The sequence below is a fragment of the Chenopodium quinoa genome, unplaced genomic scaffold, assembly GCF_001683475.1.
Source record: "Chenopodium quinoa cultivar QQ74 unplaced genomic scaffold, ASM168347v1, whole genome shotgun sequence".
NCBI classification, from domain to species: Eukaryota; Viridiplantae; Streptophyta; class Magnoliopsida; order Caryophyllales; family Amaranthaceae; genus Chenopodium; species Chenopodium quinoa.
In genome coordinates this window covers 1,561,822-1,576,640 of record NW_018743292.1, presented here as the reverse complement: position 1 = coordinate 1,576,640, position 14,819 = coordinate 1,561,822, and positions in this window count along the sequence as shown.

The window sequence follows — 14,819 nt, the reverse complement described above, 5'->3', positions numbered from 1 at the left end:
TATGACTCGGAGTTTGGGACAGAGATTTTGCCGGTTCAGCCTGGTACTTGGTAATACTGTTTAACTGAGATCCTCAAAATTTAAAAAACATAAAATCGATCATCTCTCTTAAAGATTGTCACGTATATTATTGTGGGGTGTCCCCTTCAAAAAGAGGCAAAGGAAGTAATGCTTAACAACTACAGTAAAACAAAGCTTATGAATCCATCCGTGTATTAATAAACACTTGCTCCTTTGGTAGCGAACAATTGTCACATATATCATTCTATAAACTTTCAAAAGTTTGCTAGATTTTCTAAAATAATATATCATCTTTCTTCAAATATAAGTCATGTTTACACATTTTTAGATAGGCAAATAAAAAAAAAATAAACATTTGTAGATAAGTGAATTAAAAACAAAAAAAGATACAGAGTAATTAAGTTTAATTGATTAAAGATGAATCAAAAAAGAAGAAAGTAGAGTTTGGCCTGGTTGATTAAAGATGAATACAATAAAAAATAAAATAATGAGGTTTGATTGATTAAAATCATACAGAGTATGTAAAAGCTACGGAATAGTCCAGAAATGATTAAAATTAAGCCAAAAATTAAGCCAAACGAAACTTAGGAGCGAAAGAAGTAACAATTTACTATACTATTTTTCTAAATATCACGTTTTAAATAAATTGAAATTACAGAAAATCATATTAGCACATCTACGCAGTATAATTTAAGATCATATCATATTCTAGATTATGAAGGCTAGAATGAAAACGTATGAAAAGTCAAACTGTCACTAATAGGAGGGATGGTCATGTGAACAAGGAAAATGGTCCAATTTCATTTAGTTAGGACTTAGGAGTACCCAAACAACCAGATACAATGAATGCCAACTCTTAGGTTGTCTTCACTTGGTCTGGCATATATGTATAAGGTACATCCATTATTGAAGCTTCACACAATTCAAGTAAGATGGTAGGAGACTAGGAATTGGTTACTATACCACAAAAAGACAGTATTCAATTCCTCTTATTTCAACCATGGTAAAATATGAATAAATTTAGATAAACTATACTTCATACTCTATATATTAAGTAAGTTATTATCCAAAAAATGAGTGGCTATATGTTTTTCATCTTTCCCAATTTTAAAGTAACAATCAAAGTTAACATAGACATGGTCGTCGATGTTAACAACACAAAAACATGTAGTTTAATAATTCTTCACGTTTAATGATAGCAAACTGCAAAAAACAATGGACTACTCCTTAAATTGAGAATTGGGGCAAGAATCTAACGAAATCAATTGATCGAAACCAAAAAATCGCAATCTCTGATACCATATGAACTTTAGAAGAAGAAAAGAAGGAACGAGAGAAAACAGAGAAAAAAGGGAAAATCTATTATTGAAGATATATGTAAAATGTTACAAGTGATATGTACTGTACAAGGAGTATATATATATGTGTACTGTTTCGGGTGAAAACAATGGGACCTTGCCGAAGGTCCGCTGAAATGGAGAAGACTGGATTCGGTCCAAGTTGTGTTGGGCCGAAGGTTTCCTGCACAGTAAACACACGTAAACTAGCCTCGGGGGTGTTGCCGAGGAAGGCCCCTCCGATGCTAAAGTCAGTACAATGTGTAAGAAGAAGACACTATGCAAGAGAGTTTGTAGCTTGAGACTTTTATGGAATATATCAGAATGTATGAATCTATTCAGAATATGAATATGAATGTGTATATATGATGGCTTTTATACCTCATCATATATGGAGAGGTTGGGCCTTAGCCCAATTGGCTTGCTTTGTGGGCTGACCTTTGACTTTTGCACAATTGGAGAGTTGAACCTTGACCTTGGGCTTTTAATTGGATCATTTAGTGCTTAGGCCCAATTGGACTAAATTGGACCCAAACAACTTGCCCCCCAGACCCGATTTGGAAGGATGACGGGTCGGGTTTGATTTAATTCAGAAAAGGAGGGAAGTAAATGATTTAATTAATCCAAAAATTTGAATTTAAACCGTAATTAATGAGATAACAACGGTTAATGATTGTGGAAGTTGGACGGATAATGGGCAGTTTAATCACAAGATCATGTGTTTAACGGTTACTTAGTGGAGTACTTAAGAGAAATTAAAACGCAGACTCCTCGTATCCCGTACCTGGAGATATAAACAGAGGCGCGTCATTTCTCCTCACTTATTCACCAACACAAACCCAGAATTCTCGAGAGAGAAACCAAGAACCCGCATCAAAACTTCGCAAATTCCCCGAGCATTAAGCTTAGAAACTGAGACTTGCCACTACGAACTCGTAAATCGGCAACTTTCGCTTCAGATTAAGGTAAATTCCTTTGATTTCAGTTTATTTTTCTTCGAATTCAAACTCCTTCCCCTTTTCTTTCGACTTTTCTCTTCGAAATAATCAATGGCAAGAGGAGTTAGAGGTAGAGCCCGTGCTCCAAGAAGAGCAAGGCCGATTCCCGATCCTAGGAACAGGATTGGGACCTGGAATGGTCAAAGGCCGGAGTCTGACCCTGCTGAAGGGATTAGGGCGACTCCCCTTTCCTCGGCTCCTCCTCAGAGAACGGAGGAGCCGAGCGCTTCTGGACGGGATGATGAAGTTCCCGCTGTCCTTTGGGATATCCTCCCCGGGTTTTCAGAATGGGAGAATGCCGAAGTTGCTTCGGCCATGATAAAGAACCGCCCCTACTCATGGTGGGTGGAGAATGCCGATCAATATCGATTTGCCGAGCAAATTGAGTTGCATTACGGCATTTTTGAAGCTGATGGGTATTGGTGCCGAATGCCCTCGGCATCCGATAGAATCCATCGTCCACCCCCGGGGTATGTGGGGGTGTACACGAGACAGCTTCAGTACGGGCTGAGGTTCCCTTTGGACGTATTCGTCCGAGACTTGCTGATCCATTACAACATCTCTCTATGTCAGTTAACTCCCACCAGCATCCGAAGGGTGATGACATACTTATGGGTCTGCAAGTTCTTCAAGTACGTGCCGAACCTGCACTGCTTCAAAAAGCTCCATCGGCTAGTGCCAAATATTCAAAGTGGGCACGGAAGCCATGGTTCTGGGTGGTACCGGATTGAGTCCCGGCCCCAATACCTAACCATGTGGCCAAACGACTCTTCAGACAAGGACTGGAGAGGTCAATGGATTTGGGTTAGGGCACCCACAGATCCGGGCCACCCTTGCGTCTTCAGCGCTCCCCGGTACCTCGCTGAGCCTGATCCCGAAATGGGAAGTTTAGGTCCCCCCGCAGATAACGGGGCGGATCCGAACCTGGATCAGCAACATATCTTCGGCAAGCTGCCGAACCGGGGGGGCAGTGGCCGAATGCAGCATATCCCGGAGACTTGGCTCCCCGATACGCATTACGTTTTCCAAGAGAACATGCTAGCAGCTGTTGGCCTCAGCCGAAAGTTTAAGGATGGTAAGCTTCTTCGGCTGGGGCCGAGGCTTTTTAACTACCTCTTTTTCTTCTCTCGCTTTGCTTTTTTATGCTGTGCCAACCTATCTGAGCTAATCTTTCCCTTTTCCTTTTTTCAGAGCGGGACGAGACCAACGTTGGCATTAACTACGCTCGTCTTGGTGTCAACCGAGAACGAGTTGTAACTGAACGGGCCCCGTCTATCACTGAGCCGAGGCATAGGGAAGTTCATCTAGACTCTTCCCACTTCCAAATTGAGGCTGTTGCTCTATATCAGAGGCAGAAGCCTTGGTGGAAGAAGAGAGACCCCTGGTTTCAGCTGCTGGACGAAGAAGCTGAAGCTGCCCGCACAGCCGAAGAGGTTGCACGGGTTCTCGAAGCTTGCGAAGGAGGAGAAGGGTCCTCCAGAGCTGCTGAAGCCGAAGCTGCAGCTAGAGCAGCTGAAGAAGACGAGGCTTTGCTGAAGACCTCGGTGAGCTTTCAGACAACTTTTTCTTTTTTCTTTTCTTTTTTTTTTTTTTTTTTTTTTTTACTCACATTCTTCTTCCCCCGTCTGTTACAGTCTGAAGAGAGTAACAGACACAGAAAAGGCAAAGCTCCTGTTCGTCCCGAAGACCAAATACAAGAGTCTTCAGACTCAGATATGGACGAGCAGCCCCTTCTGAAAAGGCGCCGAAGGATGGCCATCATCGGCCCTCATGACTTTCAGCGGAGGCCGATGACCATCGGCGTCGCAATAAGGGAACCCGAGGAAGGCAACGGATCGCCGAGGGTTCCCCAGCCACCACCCCAATCACCTCAAAAGACCCCTCCGCCACCTCCTGAGATGGAGGTGGATCAGAGAACTCCCGAATCTAAGGGAGGGGTCCAAGAAGAAATCAAGAAGAGTGCTGCTGAGCACCAAAACAAGGATGCCGTGATGTCCAGTGCTGAGGGCTTCACGGCAGACATCGCAAGAGAGGTTGAGGCTTTCGTCCTCACCCCTGAAGAAGAGGAGGTCATAGTAATTGACTCCTCTGAGAAGGATGATGCTGAGACAACCAAAGCTAATCAAGCTCCATCGTCATCCTTCCCTTCTTTCCAGACTCTGCATTCTGGAGAAATGGGTTTCTCGGCCCCCCGAATTCCAATCCCAGACCACATCTGGGACCTCATATGGGGTCAGAACCGAAAAGGAGCTGCAGCCTACTTCGGCGATTTTGTTGGCATGTCCGAAGTAGACAGGGCAAGGATCTGGTCGCTGAAGGCCACTGCTGGGATGGGCGAATCCAGCAGATCAGTTCCTGACCCAGCCAGGTCTAACCAACTGCTGATGATGCAGGATCTGGTCAAAGTCCGTGTCTATACCCAAGAGGAATATGAGATGGGTTTCAAAAACGGGTTCCGAGTATGCCGAAGAGTCTGCCTTCATGCTGAGCCGAAGCTGGACTGGTCTAAATGTGCTGAGTGGGTCCAGAATCCCGAAGACCCTCATATGAAGTATGCAACTCCAGCCGAAGCTGAAATCCTTAAGGCTGAGGAAGCCGAAGAGGAAGCTGAGAGAATGGAGTTGGAAGCTGAACAGAGGGAAAGGGAGGCTCGGCAGAGTGCAAAGCCCGCTTCTTCTGCTGCTGGGGCTGAGGCCACCATGGGGCTCAACGCTGATCAGTCTGATCCTCAGGCTGAAGCATAGGAACTCGGGCAGTCGTCTTCAGAATCTTGCGGTTCATCATGTGCTTAACTTTAGACTTGCCGCTTTCTAAGTTTTTTGCCTTGTTTTTTGCTTCAGCTTGCCTTGTCGTACAGCAGTTTTATTTTTTTTTGCTTATGTACGTATTTCGGCAGCTGTTATTTTCCGCTTGTGGGCGGCTGCCGATACTGTTAAATTGAACTTGTAGCTCAATTTTTGAGCATGAATTATATATCTGATGCTCTTTTCTTCAGTTGCTTTGTTTTTGAATGCTTTACTGTTTCTGTTTCTTCAATTCTGCCGTACATACTTGCACTGAGAGTGCTTCTTGCCCCCCAAAAATTGAAGTATGACTTCAGCTGAATAAGCAATTTCTTCACTTCTTCAAAATGGGTATCCGAAACACAGGGCCAACTGAAGGCAATGCTTCTGGGATACAAGTCTTACTGAAGATTGACTTCATCTGAAAGTTGGATATCCGAAACACAGGGCCAACTGAAGGCAATGCTTTGGATATTAGCTTTCTGGGATACAAGGCTCAGTTAAGGCAATATCCCAGAATTGTCCATGGACTAACCTCTTTGGAATAAGTCTTACTGAAGTTTGACTTCAGCTGAAAGACCAGTGTTCTTAAAGAAGACGCATATCCGAAACACATGGCCAACTAAAGGCAATGTTTCGAATAATGGCTTTCTGGGATACAAGGCTCAGTTAAGGCAATATCCCAGAATTGTCCATGGATTAATGTCTTTGGAGAACAGGTCTTACTGAAGTTTGACTTCAGCTGAAAGACCAGTGTTCTTTAAAAAGACGAGTTCTGTCAGCCATCTGAAACCCAGTTACCCGAAGGCGAAGGTTTCAGACGAGGCTGATTTAAAAATTTTCAACTGTTGCTGTTATCCTTGATTTTCTGTCTATCTTTGAAAAATGGATACCCGAAACACAGGGCCAACTTAAGGCAATGTTTCGGATAATGGCTCTCTGGGATACAAGGCTCAGTTAAGGCAATATCCCAGAATTGTCCATGGACTCATGTCTTTGGAGAACAAGTCTTACTGAAGTTTGACTTCAGCTGAAAGACCAGTGTTCTTTAAAAAGACGAGTTTTGTCAGCAATCTGAAACCCAGTTACCCGAAGGCGAAGGTTTCAGACGAGGCTGAATAAAAAACCCTTAAAGAGTAGATAGAACAAAGAAAATTTTGAAAGGATAAAAAGTTGCAAACATTTATATAAATGGCGGCTCCAAGGCCTTTCGTTAGTTCAAAATGTACTTACAAAGATTGTTCTGCCCCGAAGGGTTTACACATGGTATTTTTTCAGTACATCAGCGTTCCAGTGATTTTTCAACTCAGTTCCATCCAACTGCCGAAGTCGGTATGTCCCTGGCTGAAGCTCATCATAAATTTCATAAGGTCCTTCCCATGCAGCTGAGAGTTTCCCATGGATTCGGCCTTTCTGAACTGCAGCAGCATTCCGAAGGACAAGGTCTCCAATTTTGAGAGGCCTTGCATGGACCCTTCGGTTATAAAATTTGCTGACTCTCTACTTATAGGCGGCCATTTTATCTCGGGCTGAGTCTCTTACTTCGTCGAGGAAATCAAGAGATTCCCTCATCAGTCGCTCATTCTCAGCCGAGAAATGGTGCACTCGAAGGCTCTCAGAGCCAATTTCCACTGGAAGGACGGCTTCGGCACCATACACCAGTTCAAAAGGTGAGTGGCCCGTTGCCTCTTTTTCAGTTGTCCGAAGGGACCAAAGGGTTCCAGGGAGCTCCTCTAGCCATTTGGACTTTTGATCTTCCACCCTCTTCTTGAGGGCATTTAAGATCTGTTTATTTGCTGCTTCGGCTTGTCCGTTACTTTGCGGGTGGCATACCGCTGAATATGCCAGTCTGATGCCGAACTGATCTGTATATCGCTTCAGCGGTAAGTTATCAAATTGCCTCCCATGATCGAAGACAAATACTCTCGGGATGCCAAAGCGAGTGATGATATTCTGCCAGATAAATTTTCTGACAGTTTGCTCTGTAATGTTCGAGGCTGCTTCGGCCTCGATCCATTTACTGAAGTAGTCGACACCAACTATCAGCCATTTTTTCTGGTACACAGCCTCTGGAAATGGTCTTAGTATATCCAGTCCTCATTGGGCAAATGGGAGTGGATTAAGGATCGGCTGAAGATCCCTTGCTGGCTGATGGATAACTGGAGCATATTTTTGACATTTTTCGCATTTCCGAACCAGCTCCTTAGCATCTGCGATCATGGTGGGCCAGTAATATCCAGCCCTCAATGCCTTGTGGGCTAAGGTTCTTCCCCCAATGTGGTTCCCACAGATGTCGAGGTGAATCTCCCGCAGGATATAATCTGCATCTGTTGGTCCCACGCATTTCAGCAATGGGGCTGAGAAGGACTTTTTCAGAAGTTCCCCCCTGAAGACAATGAACCTAGAACTGGTTCTCTTCATCTTGGAGGCCAAAGCTTTATCCTCAGGAGTTTCTCCCCGAAGCTTGAAAGCTAGGATGGGGTCCATCCAACTAGGCTCTGGGTCAGCGCAGCACACTTCAGGTGCTTCGTCGACACTTCTCTCTCGACGCACTTCTACATATACAGATCTGTTCAGCTCGGTAAAAGATGAACTAGCAAGTTTGGAGAGTGCATCGGCTTGAGTATTCTGACCCCTTGGGATCAGCTGAACCTCAAAAGTTTTCAGCTCTGCAATGACTGATTTGATCTTGGCAAGATAAGCTATCATGGAGGGCTCTTTGGCCTCGTAGCTGCCACTGATCTAATATGCAACTAGCTGAGAGTCTGTTTTTAAGCAGACATGATCGGCTTCCAAGGAGATGCATAATTGTAGGCCGGCGATTGCTGCCTCATACTCGACTTCATTGTTCGAGGCCTTAAAAGAAAACTTTAGTGCATACTCAAAGGATTTGCCTTCGGGAGAAGTTATCACTACTCCAGCCCCCGAACCGTTTTCGGTGGAAGACCCATCCGTAAACACGGTCCAGACTTTCTTTTCACTGTCTAGCGCTTCTTGGTATGAGCATTCGGCCAAGAAATCCGCTAGGGCTTGAGCCTTAATGGCAGCCCTCGGACGGTAGCTGATGCTGAATTCGGTGAGCTCAAAAGCCCACTTGGCTAGCCTACTGGATTTTTCAACCTTGCCGAGAACTTTTTCCAACGGCTGATCAGTTAAGACCACTATCTGATGGCAATCAAAATAGGGCCTCAGCTTCCGAGCAGCTACTACTACCGCGAAAGCAACTTTCTCGAGTAGAGGGTAGCGAGTCTCGGCATCCGTCAGTGTATGACTGACGAAGTAGATCGGTTGCTGACTCTTACTCTCTTCCCTCAGCAATACTGCGCTGATGGTGGCCGGGCTAACAGCCACATATAGGTATAAAGTTTCTCCTTCAGCTGGGCTAGCCAGCGTTGGGAGTCGAGCCAGATGCTCCCGAAGCTGTTGAAAGGCGTCTTTTTGCTCTTCCTCCCAAACAAGCTCTTTTGTTTTCGGGAGTTTCAGGGCTTTGAAGAAAGGTAACCCCTTATCCGAAGCTCTGGAAATGAACCTCGAGAGGGCTGCCATTCTTCCGGTGAGCCGCTGAACATCCCGCTTCGTTTTCGGCTCAGGAAGGTCGAGCGCCGCTTTGACTTTGGAGGGATTGGCATCAATCCCCCTTTTGCTGACCATGAACCCCAGGAATTTCCCTGACTTCACGCCGAAGACACACTTCTTCGGATTCAGCTTCATTTGATGCTTTCTCAAGGTGGCGAAAGTTTCAGCCAGGTCCTTTACATGGTCCTCTAGTTTTTTGCTTTTGACGATTGAATCGTCAACATAGACTTCCATGTTTCGGCCCTTTTGATCGGCGAAAACTTGATCCACCAGCCTTTGATAGGTTGCCCCCGCATTTTTCAATCCGAAGGGCATCATTTTGTAATTGTACACCCCAGCGTTCGTGACGAATGCTGTCTTGGCTCGATCGTCGGGGTGCATAAAGATCTGATGATACCCCGAGAATGCGTCCATGAAGCTAAGCAAGGCATGGCCACCTGTCGAATCGACTAGCTGATCGATTCTCGGCAAGGGATAGAAATCCATTGGACAAGCCTTATTTAGGTCCGTGAAGTCAACGCACATCCTCCAGGTACCATTGGGCTTCTGAACCATCACCACATTTGCCAACCATTCTGGATATTGGCAAGGTTCAATGAATCCTGCCTCCAATAATTTTTTGACCTCGGCTGCGATGTCTCGGTTCTTATTGGCGGAGTAATTCCGCTTCTTTTGCTTAACTGGTCGACACGTTGGGTCAACATTAAGCTTATGGGAGATGAGGTCTGAACTTATCCCGGGCATATCAGCTGCCGAGAAAGCAAACACATCTCTGTTATCCCGAAGGAGCTGAATAAGTTCGCAACGGGTGTTCGGATCAAGGTCCATCCCGATTGTTACACATTTCTCAGCGTCTCCTTCGGCCAACTCAACTGTTTCAGTCTGTTGGTCCATGTCCATTGCCGATGGACTGGACTCTTCAGAATCTGGTCTGCTGCCAATGTCAGCAGGTGTCCAAGTCTTTGTGTTCTTCGGCTGGCTCTCTGAGTCTTGCGGCTCAGCTGAAGAGCTAGCCTTTTCCCTTTCGGGCCCTTTTTCTCTGGGCACGGATCCTTGGGCCGAAGCACTTAGGCCTTTCGGCTTTTTTGTGCTTGGCTCTCTTTCTTTTTCTTTCTCTTCCTCATCCTTGTCGTCATCTGGGCGACTACTGGATGGCTTGAGGTAGTTGCACCTTCGGGCGTCCTTTTGGTTGCCCTGTATCCTTTCGGGGAAGCCGGCGTCTGAGACGTAAATCATCAGCTGATGATAAGTTGAGACGACCCCTTGGATCTCGTGAATTATGGGTCTCCCCAAAATCACGTTGTACACTGAAGGAGCGTCGATGACCAAAAATTCAATCATGACGTTCCGGGCTGCCTCATCGCAACCGATGGTGACAGGAAGTGTCACCTTCCCATCTGGATAAGTTGAAGCCCCATTGAACCCGGATACCGGATAGGGTACCGGCGTAAGGTGCTTGGGCTTCAGCTTAATTTGATTGTAGGCCTTTCGGAACAGAATGTTTGCTCCACTGCCACCGTCAACAAGGACCTTACTGACGTCGTGGTTGGCCACCGTGGCGATGATCACCAACGGATCCTCGTGAGGGAACGTAATCCCCCGGCAGTCGGCGGCTGTGAACGTCATGTTCGGCACCGGCGATTGGGGAGATTGAATGTCAGCGTTGTTCACCTGGTGAGACAAAGCTCTAAGGTGGCGCTTGTGCTCCCTCCGAGAGTATATTCCTCCCGAGATAACATTGATCGGAGGGAATTTCCCCTCCGGCTTTTTACTGTTTTTCCGGGGGAAATCAAGGTCCTGCCGAGGGTCCTTTGCTGACCTCTCGGATTCTTTTTTCTCGCGGTGATCCGCGATGTATTTTTTCAAGTATCCCTTCCGGACCATGTCCTCTATCTGGTCCTTCAGTTGGATACACTCCTCAGTGTTGTGGCCCGAAGACTCGTGGAACTCACACCACTGATTTTTATTTTTTCGCTGATACCACTCTGGGAGTGGTCTCGGCTTTCGGTAACTCTGCTCCTCCTTCGTCACACTGTAAATTTTGGCGCGTGGAAGAGAGAGCGGAGTGTAGGACTCGTATCTGCCTGTGTATGAGGCAAATCTTTCCTTCTTTGGGTCGTTGGCCAAAGATTGCTCCGGGGCCTTTGACTTTGCCTTATGGCCTTGGCCTTCAGACAAGGGTATTTGCCTCTGTTTCCCTCCCCCGGATTGAGGTTGGGTTTTCGCTTTGTTCCATTCTTCGGCTCGGATGAACTTATCCGAAGCACTAAGAGCTTCCTCCAAGGTCTGCGGGGTATGCATGACCATGAAGTCTAGGAACTTTCCTGGCTGAAGGCCATTCTGCATTGCGAAAACGGCTAGCCCCTGGTCCAGCTGGGAGACGCTTGATGAATCGTTACTGAAACGGGTCAGGTAGTCTCGAAGGCTTTCGGTTTCCCCCTGTTGCAGACTCATGAGCTCTGCGGTAGTCTTCTCTCGGCGGTTTGCCGTGGAAAACTTGCTCCTGAACTTGGAGGACAGATCATCCCACCCTGTTACGGAGCCTTGCCTTACTCCCTTGGAGATCCACGCTTGCGCGACCCCCTTGAGAGTGGTTGGGAAATATTTGCACCAAGTCGCCTCGGATCTGGGGCAAAGATGCATATGAGTCTCATACGAGGCCACGTGGTCCTTCGGATCCGTGGTCCCGTCATATGTGATATGCGACGGTATTTTAACCGTGGGTACGCGCTCTTCCAGTATCCATTGCTCGAATGGTGAACTAGCGGGTAGCATAACGGCCTTGCCCTTGTTCCCGGCCGAAGGGACCGCGCTCCGCCCTCTTAGAGAGGTAGGAGTGGTTTTCGTCCCTGGCTGGGAAGTCTGGGCCTCGGCTGCAGGGAACGAGAGGCGACTACGCACGCTCGGTTCCTGGCCGCCGAGTCGGTCAAGGACGCTTCTGCGAACAGTCTCAGGTTCTCGGTGAGTAGATTCTGGCCGAGAAGCTGAGCTGCTGCTCTTATGCGCTTCTGGTCTTGAGGATGAGGATCCTTTTAATAATTGAGGGTTCTTTTTCCTCTGTTTTTCATTTTTCCAAGAATCCTCCTCCCACTCTTCCAGTTCCCGGAAGGAAGGAAGCTTCCCACCATCATGGTCTAACTTCCTCCGCTGATGCCGGGTATGCGGAGGAGTTCGATCACGAGGTGGTGGCATATTTTGTGCCCTCATCGCCTCCATGAGTACTGCCAGCGCTCTTGCCACCTCTTCCGAACTGGGACCCGTCAAAGGGGTCCTCGGCCGAGTGTGGGAATGAGGCCGCGCAGCCGATGGTTGGCTTTGGGACACTGAATATGTCATATGATCGGACTGACCCCTGCTAGACCGAGAGTGGCCCGGCCTATATTGAGAGTCATGAATTACGGGAGATAGGGAATCCTCCTTGTATGATCCTCCCTCCGAGCCGGCACCCTTGGGAGAGTTCCGGTCCGGCGAGGGCGATGGTGTAGGGGTTTTTGGCTTTTCGCCCGCTCCTTGACGGAGGCTTTTGCTCTTGCGGTTCTTAGCCATTGCTGCTAAGATAATTGCAAGATGATCTTGGTTAGGAATTTGGCTTAAAGATTTTTTGAAAGTCTTCCCCACAGACGGCGCCAAATTGTTTCGGGTGAAAACAATGGGACCTTGCCGAAGGTCCGCTGAAATGGAGAAGACTGGATTCTGTCCAAGTTGTGTTGGGCCGAAGGTTTCCTGCACAGTAAACACACGTAAACTAGCCTCGGGGGTGTTGCCGAGGAAGGCCCCTCCGATGCTAAAGTCAGTACAATGTGTAAGAAGAAGACACTATGCAAGAGAGTTTGTAGCTTGAGGCTTTTATGGAATATATCAGAATGTATGAATCTATTCAGAATATGAATATGAATGTGTATATATGATGGCTTTTATACCTCATCATATATGGAGAGGTTGGGCCTTAGCCCAATTGGCTTGCTTTGTGGGCTGACCTTTGACTTTTGCACAATTGGAGAGTTGAACCTTGACCTTGGGCTTTTAATTGGATCATTTAGTGCTTAGGCCCAATTGGACTAAATTGGACCCAAACATGTACAATAAGAAATAATAATATCTCACAAAACACATCATGTAGCTTGATAGATACCGTAATACAGAAGCATACAAACAGCAAAAACAATCTATTACTTTGTATTGCATGAACACATCTATTCCCCTTTAAATATATGCATTAGTAAATTTTTGTTTAAATGCCTATTTTAGAGAAATTTGTGTTATGTCACTATGTGTGATTCATATCAGGATTTTAGAGTGACGTAATATATAAGCCTCAATCTAATTGTTGGGCCCGGGCACCCCACCTTGTCGGGCTGCACACACACTTCACTTCACATTAGTATGATATGATCCGCTTTGGGCCAAGCCCGCACAAATTTGATTTTGGGCACCTTAGGCCACCTCCCCTCTGACCTTGCACTACCGCTATCACCACGGGACACGTCGCCTGAGCCACAATACCAAGAGGACTTTCGACGCAAGGCACCAACAATCGCGAGGGACCACATTTGAGGGAGTGTCCCACATACATAACGCTCGTGTGATATTGTCCGCTTTGGGCCAACCCCGTACGGATTTGTTCTTGGCACCTTCCCTAAATGCCTCATACTAATGGAATGTGCACTTACTTATAAAGAGCTCCACTTTCTTATTCTTTCCATGTGAGACTTCGAATGAACAACCCCAACACTAATTAATGTAATGGACTATACTGGGGTCATATTGTTGAGTGAAATATTTTAGAAGTTATTTTAGAACAATCTAATGTAAGGAAAATGTTGCCCTTAAAATAAGGGGAAAAAAGTTATCCGGAGTTCTGGACTTCATGGTAAATTTAATGTGAAAACCATCTTATATGAGATGGCCTCAAAAAAATTTTGAATGTGAAGAAATAAACTGAATCTTCTTGAAATTCGTTTATTTTTAGCTTCCAAAAATATATTATGGTGATTTGAAACATTCACATTGCACAAGTTTCTCACGTAATAATCAAGCCTTTGCATCTTGAATTTTTGACACTTGTTTTCATTTAATGATTCTTTGGAATCTTGGATTTATTCTTGATTACAGCAAGTTTTGTTACTGACCCAAACAACGATTTCCAATCTTAAAAAAAAAAAAAAAAAAATGCTACTATCTATACCAAAAAAGAGACGTTCTAATTCTAAGAAAATCAAACTTCACATGCTAAAATTAATTGAGCATACAAGTCAGATTTTATGGTAAGACTTCATATGGTACACTGCTCAGATTTGGACAATCCATAATTCACACGCAATGAAGAGGTCTCTCACCAAGTTACAATCTAGTTGGCCCCAACAATTACTTTTTATGAAGTCCTTGTTGCATTTCATGATCATCCAACCAAAGATTCCAAACAGCCAACGGAGTTTAGCTTTTCTCTTGACAAGCTTAAAAATGGGAATGTAACTCTAGCTATTGCCTATTACTGGTTAATAGGGGAAAAAAAAAGTGAAAAGGAATGACGATACAGATAAAACACTAAATAACTCTTTTGCGGGGGTGCTAACTTGCTTGGTAAAATCTAAGTGGTTTCCAAGGTTTAAAGTCAAATCTTGTTTGTATTATTACCAATTTATATGAATTAGCCCAAATTAAAAAATAACACCAAAAAAACCCCCCGATTATGATAATAACACCACACAAAAAAAAAGTTATTATAACACCACCAAAAATCCCAAAAATTTGGTTTCACCACCCACTAACGGATTTTTGAATGGAAACCGTTAGTGGGGCACGCTATGTACATGTGTCAGTTGTTTATTGGTTTAAAAAAAAGAAAAATTAAAAATAAAAATAAAAAACCTAACCCCCTAAACCAGCCAGCCACCCCACCGGCACCACCTGCCCCAGCAACCGCTGCCGCCGACAACTCTAACACCCGCCGCCGACAACCCCTTTCCCATCCCGACCGTCGGCACCGCCAGAAACACGCCCAACCACCAACGAAATCCAGCCCAGCCTTGAAACACGCCACCACCAACGAAACCCAGCCCTAAACTTGAAACACGCCACCCATCCACCAACGAAAACCGACAACG